The following is an 8,215-nucleotide window of genomic DNA, read 5'->3' as shown; positions in this document are numbered from 1 at the left end:
CTCCCCAACATCTCCTCCACCTCCTCATAGCTTAGCGAAGCTCTGCCGGAGTACTGCAGCTCCATCAACACCACGCCGTCGTGCTGCTGCTGGTGCCATCTCCCTCAACCTCTCCTCCCTCCCTTGCTGGATCAAGAAGGAGGAGACGTGGCTGTTTCCGTACGTGTGTTGAACGCGGAGGCGCCGTCCGTTCGGTGCTAGGATCTCCGGTGATTCGAATCACGTCGTGTTCGACTACATCATCCCCGTTCTTTGAACGCTTCCGCTCGCGATCTACAAGGTATGTAGATGCATCTATTCACTCGTTGCTAGATGAACTCCTAGATGATCTTGGTGAAACGAGTAGGAATTTTTTTTGTTTTCTGCAACGTTCCCCAACACAGGGACACGACTACATTCACTTTAATCCAGCCGTCTTTAGGTCGTTGCCATCTCTCTGTCTCCATCCATTTTGACTGTTGCACCTTTGGTGGATGCATAGACTGCCATTCGTGCAAGTGTACCACCACTGAACGTGCAATTTCACTTTGAATTCCGGACCTCAACATCCTGCTGCCATGGTGTTTCAGCAATCCTCTTATCCTCCCTAGTCTTGTTTCTGGCTACGGCTGTGGGCCGCGGTAGCACGACAGCGAGGGGGAGGGGGGAGGGGGGCGGTAGCACGGCAGTGGGCCGCGGTTGGGGAGGGGGAAGGCGGTGCGTGCGGTGAGGTTGCGCGGGAGCACAGGCGACCGCGGGCGACGGAAGCAGGCGGCGGCGGGGCGGAAGCAGGCTAAGGAAGAGGAAAGTGGGAGGCTGGAGAAGATGATCTGGCCGTCCATTTTACATCTGACGGCTTTGAAAGGCCCAAATTCGCTTTTCCGGCGACTTGCATCTAGACATTCCCATATTAAACACATTGACAAATCGGTTGCAAAGGCTTTTGGACACATAAATACTATACTTTTTTCAACACTAAACATTATACTTCTGATCTGGTCTGATGCAGGGTCGGGCTGGCAAAATTCGGGAGGATGTGCGAAACTAAAGAACGGGGCCATATCTCACTAAAAGAAATGAACTATCGAGCGATTATGATGTACGTATGTGATATAATTCCTTAAATAACAATTCGATATATAAATAAGAAAATAGGAATTAGGATAACTGGACTAGAATTATGTTTACAAGTCAGCGGAATTCCTCTCTAACTCTCACTGAACCCGAGATCTCTAGAGGAATATGTAAGTGCATCTAGTGCCCCTTAGTAATTTTAGTGTATTGAAGACTTATAGGTTAAAGGACTAATGCGTTTGTGAGTGTACACAGGTCTATAAGTCTATGAGGAGTTTGATATTTATAGAGAAAGTTGACCCCTAAAAATGAAGTTCTTCAACTGAAGACTTTGGATCTCTGAAGACTTTCTGAAGACTTTGAAAGTAAAGAAATTGGTGTGACCGTGAAGACTTGGTATTCATTCGAGCAACATGAAGTGAAGACTTTTGTTTTCGTAGTTTCATTTTCTCTTTCTTGAGTCATAGGAAACACCGTACTGTTAAAGGGGGTCGAGGAAATACTAAGGAAAAATTTCCATGTGATGCTCAACTCAAAATCCTACACCTACCAACCCCTTCGAATGAAGCCATTGGAAATCTCATACAGTCCAGTCAATTTCTTTAGTGACAGAGACGAAGTTCTTCTGGTCTCTGAGGAATTTGTCCTGACTGAGGAGTTAGGAATTCGCCAGTGCGGATTACCTACACAGTGAGGAACTTGATAGCCCTGAGGATTTTGCTACTCAAAATTCCGCCCGTTGCTGTGCTATGCGCCAGCTGTCCCAAAATATCTATCCACCTAAAGGTCATATCATTGAAGGGCATTTATGTCTTATCATGTCGGGTTGCTCCCTAGGCTATAAATATCCGCCCCCTTACAACCACTAGCTGGTTGGCTGCTCCGAGAGAAACTGACACTTGTCATTTGAGAGCAACCCATCCTCTGAGGACTTTGAGCGAAAATCATCAAATGAGGAAAAACCGAAACCAAAACCCAAATACCTTCAAACCCCAAGTGATTGAGCATCACTGAAGAGATTGATCCTGCGTGGATCCGACGCTTGTTACCTTTGAAGATTGTGCTTCTTTTAGACGGTTAGGCGTCATGGTCTAGAGCATCCAAGAGGAATTGTGGATCGCCGAGTGACCGAGTTTGTGAAGGTTTGGAAGTCGACTGAAGACTTACCACGAGTGATTGGACGAGGTCTGTGTGGCCTTAGTTCAAGGAGAATACGGTGAGGACTGGGTGTCCTGAGCTGCGTGTTCAGGACTGGGTGTCCGGGACTGTGTGTCCTCGAGTTTAAATACTCAGCCGCTTCAACCAGACGTACAACTGAGACAGCAGTTGGAACTGGTCTACCAAATCATTGTCTTCACCAAGCTTACTGGTTCTATTCCCTCAACTCTTTCATTTCCTCATAACTGTGTTGTGTGTTTGTTCATATATGTGTTTGAAGACTTTGACTGAAGACTTTCTCTATTTTCTCAGTTCAATTTCTTTAGTTTGTTTGTCTTCATCCTGTGTTATCCTGTGCTTACGCTTCCTGTACTCTGTGCTTGTCTTCATTTTATCATGATGACTATGCTTGTATTCTGTTATGTTTACTGTTGAGTACTTATTCCGCTGCTAGTAGTTCTTCGCTAAAGAATTTCCTCACCGGCAAATTCCTCAGTGAAGAATTTCATAAAAATCGCCTATTCACCCCCCTCTAGTTGATATAACGCACTTTCAGAATAATCGATGGATTCAAAGTTGCGAACCAATGAGGACTTTATTTTATTTGCAATGCCAAAACTGTCATAAATACTTCTCCTCATCCTGCCTCTGCCTTACCTGTCGCCGTGTTGTCCGTCGCAACCTCGCCGGATCTAGAGGTCTCGATAGCAGAAGCCAGGAGGATGCGCTGTGTCGCCCGCTTGTGGAATGTGGAGGTCTTGATAGCAGAAGCCAGGAGGATGCGCCGTGTCGCCCGCTTATGGAATATGGAGGTCTCGATAGCATAAGCCAGGAGGATGCGCCGTGTCGCCCGCCTATGGAATGTGGAGGCGATCGATGAAGAATAATTGAACCGTCGTTTGGTTGGGAGCTTGCCACCGGCAAATTGCGGAGCCTTCGCTGAAGGCAGAGCAAATGGGCTGGCCCATTAGGAGGTAAATGAGCTCCAGAAAAGTAAAATATAACCGAAATATTGAAGTATCGAGCAATTATAATGTACGTATGTGATATAATTTCTTAAATAACAATTCAGTATATAAATAAGAAAATAGGAATTAGAAGAATTGGAGTAGAATTATGTGTACAAGCGAGCGGAATTTCTCCCTAGTTTATCGATCCCCTAACCTTTTCCTTGCATTTCTTCAGTTAAAAGTTAGCCATTGTAATCTCGTGTACTTTTTTGTGCCCAAAGGCCATACCAAGACTACTTTCAGACCTCCAGCTTATCAATACTTGGTTATATAATTTATAAATCAAGGCTAAATCTCTATTATTAAAGGAAAATCGAACGTCATGATGGTTCAACCTGATCGATGGTTCGACCTTACCTTCGCTAATCCTCCCACCCCTTCTTCCATCCTGCGCACCCGAAAAAAAAGCTCAAAAAAGAAGAAAAAACCACGACCCATGAACGCACGATCCCACGCCCACGCAGCTCGTCTCCCGCATCCCATGGCTCCCGATCCCGTCTCTCTCCCGGCTCCTGAGGAAAAAATGTCTCCTGCTCTCGCCTCCTCGTCCGCCCCGCGGTCGTGGTCCAGGCCGTCGGCGCTGGGATCCAGTCCCATGAAGAAATTCTCTACTCCTCCCTCTTATCTGTACCACTCTAGATCGCGTCCAACCATCGTCGAGCTTGGCGGCAGCGCAGAAGGAGAGCGCTGGTACGTCGGCGCTAGAGGACGTACTGGGCTTGGGGGTGGTTTGCAAGTGCAGCCATACGACTCGGCCATGGCGGATGCGCTGGCCGCCGGGAACGCCAGTCCGCCACCGTACCATTGGGGACGCCGTTAGGAAGGGGTGTTCTCAGTGCGACGGAAGGTCGGCGTCGAGTGGTGCGGCGAGTGCCAGGCTTCTAGAGGGCGCCGCCGGTATGACAGCGGGGTGCCGGATGATCACACGTGCTTATGCTCCGGCGGACAGGCTAGCAGGTCGTGTCCTACTACTTCTTTAGGTTCAGGTACCCTTGATCGATCTAAGTGGTAATTGGTTGGTCAACGATGTTTGATTGATCTAATCAATCTTTTTTTTGAAACTGATCTAATCAACCTTGAGATGTCCTAATTTCTCACCAGTCTATTTAGGAAGACTTCATCTGCAAGTATGTATCACTCTTTTTGACTATAGGAAATCTGAACCGTGCCCACGATGCGCCAGGGCTGGGATCATCACGGCGCCTGCACAAGGTGGTATGAGTGCAGCACAGCCGATGCATCCTCTCCACCCGCCGCCGGTGAGGACTCTGAGGATGGGTACCAATGACGGTTTGCGCTTCCCTTGTCATTCCTCCCATGACCTCTTCTTGTTTCTCATCGGCACTCCTCATTCTCTGATTACAAGGTCTCTTTTTCATCATACAAGCAAGGAGACTCATCGATCAGAGAACTGGTGCATGCGTGCCGCGTGCGGCATGGCATTGGAGAATAGTGAAGCAAGCCCATGGATGAAGAATCATTGGCACCGGCCTATGTGGCAGCATTACCAGATGCGTACGCAGTTCGTGCGAAGGGACCCCTCATTGCTTCGACGCTGATTCAGTGGGAATCACCAGTTCACCGCCGCCACTGTTGAAGACGTGTAGAAATAGCTTGTGTTTTTTCCTGTTCCCCTCATTGGTGTTCTCGTCCCTTCCTCTCGACTCATGCAGATTCCGAACATTGCGTTTTTTGTTTGTTTGTTCATATGCAGGTTCTCTCCTAGATTTGGTGGTGTAGAAGTCAGCGGCGTTGGCGCGCTGCAGCCTGCAGGTCATGGATGTGAAGCAGGCCCTGATTCTGAACTATGGGAGGGTAAATTAACAATTACTCATAGAGATTGATTTATTTAGGACATACAACCATCTCTCTCATGCCCTCTTTCTCTCACTTGTTTTTCCCATTGGATCAAGAGCATGAGACGACGTCAAATTGTGGCTGTAATGAATACAATTTTGACCAAAGGTTTTATTGTTGTTTGGCAGATGGGGACTTGATCATCTTTGTTGTAGCACAGAGACTTGTTCCAGATATTGAACATGTCTTTTTATCTATTCTTTGTTTGTTCTGAATTTGGACGCTTTCATGCAGATCAAGTTATTACGGAGGACAGAAAAGAAGAGGTGCATTGCAATATATATTTGACTATTAAATGTGTGGCACAATCTGTTGACAAACACATTTAGGTATGTGTAGTATGCTTCAGGTAATTAACCACTGTATCTGTTTCGTCAATTATTTCCTTTTCATTCAGTGAATTAACTGTACTTTGGTTAAAAAGCATGAGTCGAATGTGTAAGTACGGAAGAAGTTCTCCCATTGGGTTGCCACTACAACGAAATAAACATGTAAATGACTGCTAAACATACTCTATTTTCGTAATTGAAAGGCTTTCTGCCAGTCTCTTGAAAGAACTATAAGAAATGCAGCCTTGATAACTGAATGTCTACATTCATTTTTGGAGATCACAGAGCTATATATTAATGAGTTATTATGTTGATGCACACTACATTCAGTTTAGTGAGCTTGTTTTTTTTACCTGATTCAGTGGTAATGTAATTGGGTGGTGAAGAAAACTAGCAAGCTGCATAGGACAAATTCATACGTGCACCTGCGTGGAATAATAATTTTCCAAATGTCAAACAGTTTTAGAAAAACTATACATACAAATATCTGCATCATCTGTGTCCTTGTAAAATTTCGTGGAAAAATGATTTGGGAGAATGAGGTTAGGAGGTAGTATGCTTGGGCAGGAGGAAGGGGTTGCTTTAGTCTTGACCACGAAGTGATCTGGTAGCATTGTAGCGGCCAGCCGGCCACTCGCTCTCCAAATCCTGCAGCTGCCCATGGGTCCGATGGACACGCACATCAACTCAGATCTGCGGGCTCCATGATCACCACGACTGCCTCCTGGGCTTGCCGCTGGCAGTCACCGAACCCTCACTGGATTGACCCCACAACCGACCATCGTCCTCCTCTCATTAGTTGGCTTCCCTCTACTGGATCGGATTTTTTTGGTTGGTTTGCAAAGTGCAAATGCTGACCTCCTTCATGATGAAGGAATTGAGGAGATGAACTTTTGCTTCTCAAGCTCTGATTTAGTTGAGATGTTTAAATAATATTGCTCACTTCCAAGTAAATTTTACGATGATGTGATATATGTCTACAAATTTCTATTTTTCTTCTCTGTTCAGGTATCTATACTAAAGGTTGCAGTACAACACTAGCTGGTTACAATTTTGTAGATTTCCTTTTACCCTTAGTTTGTGCTCCCTCCGATCCATAATAGAGTTAAAAGGAAATCTAGGAAATTGTAATGCTAAGTAGTATAGTCCCTTAAGGCCTAAGATACAAGTTAAAAAGTAGTATAGGATATGGGAGCAAAAGGTTCAGTGAAAAACTTTTAAAACCTGAGATGGAAGCATATTTTGTAGGCTTGTAGTGCATGTTCACCTGTACGAGCTAGAACTTCCTTTGTGTTTGTGGAAGTGTAAGCATGTCATTATCAGTTGAGTATAGGGCCTGACTAGCGTTTTGGTCTTTCATTTAAGTTTTACAGCCTCAAGTAAAATATTTGAATTCTTATATCGACCACATCACTAAAATTTGGTTGGATTATGGTTGAATGTTAAGTCAAAAGAGGGATCGGCCTTCAATGTTGCCTCGTCAGGCTGTTGAGTTCCAACGAGGTCTAAATCCATTCCCCCGTCATATGTCGATTGCCTTCATACTGATGTTTCCCCTTAGTGGCATTGTTTATTTGGTGTCTTTTTTGTACAAAATTACTTTATGATGTTCATCCTGCTAAGCCGCAGGGGAAATAGTACTTCTAGTATTTGTAATTTTGAATCATGGTCAATCAATCAGTCGTGGATCTGATGGCATAGTAAGTTTGTTTGCATTTCATATGGTAGTGACAGAGGCTCTTTTCCTCCAATCAATCAGTGAGAGATCCAATAGCTTAAGGATGTCGTACACAATGCAATGTAACTAAAATAGTCTTTATCTTTTAATCACTTTCCCAGCTATATTTCTTCTAGAATTCAATTTTTACTTTGTGATTTATCGGCTTTTTGTTAGATGATACATGCTTCTAAATACAATGCAGACCAGGCTCCAAAATCAGGATACATGCCAGCTGCAAAGCAAATATATTAAAGTTGCTCAGGTGGATCTATTTTGGTTCGAGCTGCTCAGGTGGATCTAATCAAGACAACTTATTGACAGTCTTCCATTTTGACTGCAGCAATGTGCGGTGGCGCATGTGGAGTAGGAGGTACCGAGGTAGAAGAGAGGATGGAGAAGGTGGTTATTCCGGCCTTACGTTTGAGTGTTGAATGTGGAGTATATGAAAATACTTGAGTTGAAGAGCATCCAGTACCTGAGATAAATGATCGAGGTGATGCTTGACTTGAATAAAATGAGTTGTCAGAATATGAAAAGAGGAAATTACTGTTTTTGATTGCATCTTAATCTAAAGATGAATTTAATGACACTTGCATTGACGAATTGAAGAAACTCCTGTCGAACACCTTTGATGGTTGCAATTATTGTACAAACATCATTTCAAAAGTAGCAACACATGTTTTATTCTTAAAAAAACATATTTATGTCATCTAAAAACATATTTTTATTCCGTGGCAATGCACGGGCATCCAACTAGTATAGGTACAAGATAAAGAGCATGGAGGGGGCGGGGGCAAATGCCCCCTACCTCAAAACCTCTCCTCATCTATACAATTTCCAATTTTCTTTGTTTGAGGAGGAACTTCACAGACTGCATTTCTGCACCACCTCCTTCCTTCCCACATGACTTTGCTTGGAGCAGGCGTTGCCGAAGTGGCAATGGCGGGTCAGCTTTGCTCGGCCTTTGCGGGGTTGGGCTAGTGGCCATTCCTAGAGTAGATATATGATTTTACCTCTCTGCTCAAGATCTCGCTCTATTTATACATAGTACTACGTACTCGCATATCGGTTGTCGACTGTTAATTTGT

At 44.6% G+C, this 8,215-nt stretch overlaps 1 long non-coding RNA gene across 4 annotated transcripts; it reads left to right on the top strand.

The window, feature by feature from the left end:
- The first annotated feature begins 3,598 nt into the window (after positions 1 to 3,598).
- LOC123146858 (uncharacterized) lies at positions 3,599 to 7,766 on the top strand. 4 transcript variants are annotated; one of them, XR_006472943.1, is made up of 6 exons: positions 3,599 to 4,178; positions 4,405 to 4,480; positions 4,588 to 5,036; positions 5,313 to 5,427; positions 7,330 to 7,389; positions 7,468 to 7,766. It is a non-coding gene; the product is annotated as an uncharacterized lncRNA (long non-coding RNA). The 4 variants fall into 4 exon arrangements; XR_006472942.1 differs by having other exon boundaries at positions 3,599 to 4,207; XR_006472941.1 differs by having other exon boundaries at positions 3,599 to 4,207; positions 4,375 to 4,480.
- The last annotated feature ends 449 nt before the right edge of the window (positions 7,767 to 8,215 follow it).

The sequence above is a fragment of the Triticum aestivum genome, chromosome 7A (assembly GCF_018294505.1).
Source record: "Triticum aestivum cultivar Chinese Spring chromosome 7A, IWGSC CS RefSeq v2.1, whole genome shotgun sequence".
Taxonomy (NCBI): Eukaryota; Viridiplantae; Streptophyta; class Magnoliopsida; order Poales; family Poaceae; genus Triticum; species Triticum aestivum.
This window is presented reverse-complemented; position numbering and strand designations above follow the sequence as displayed.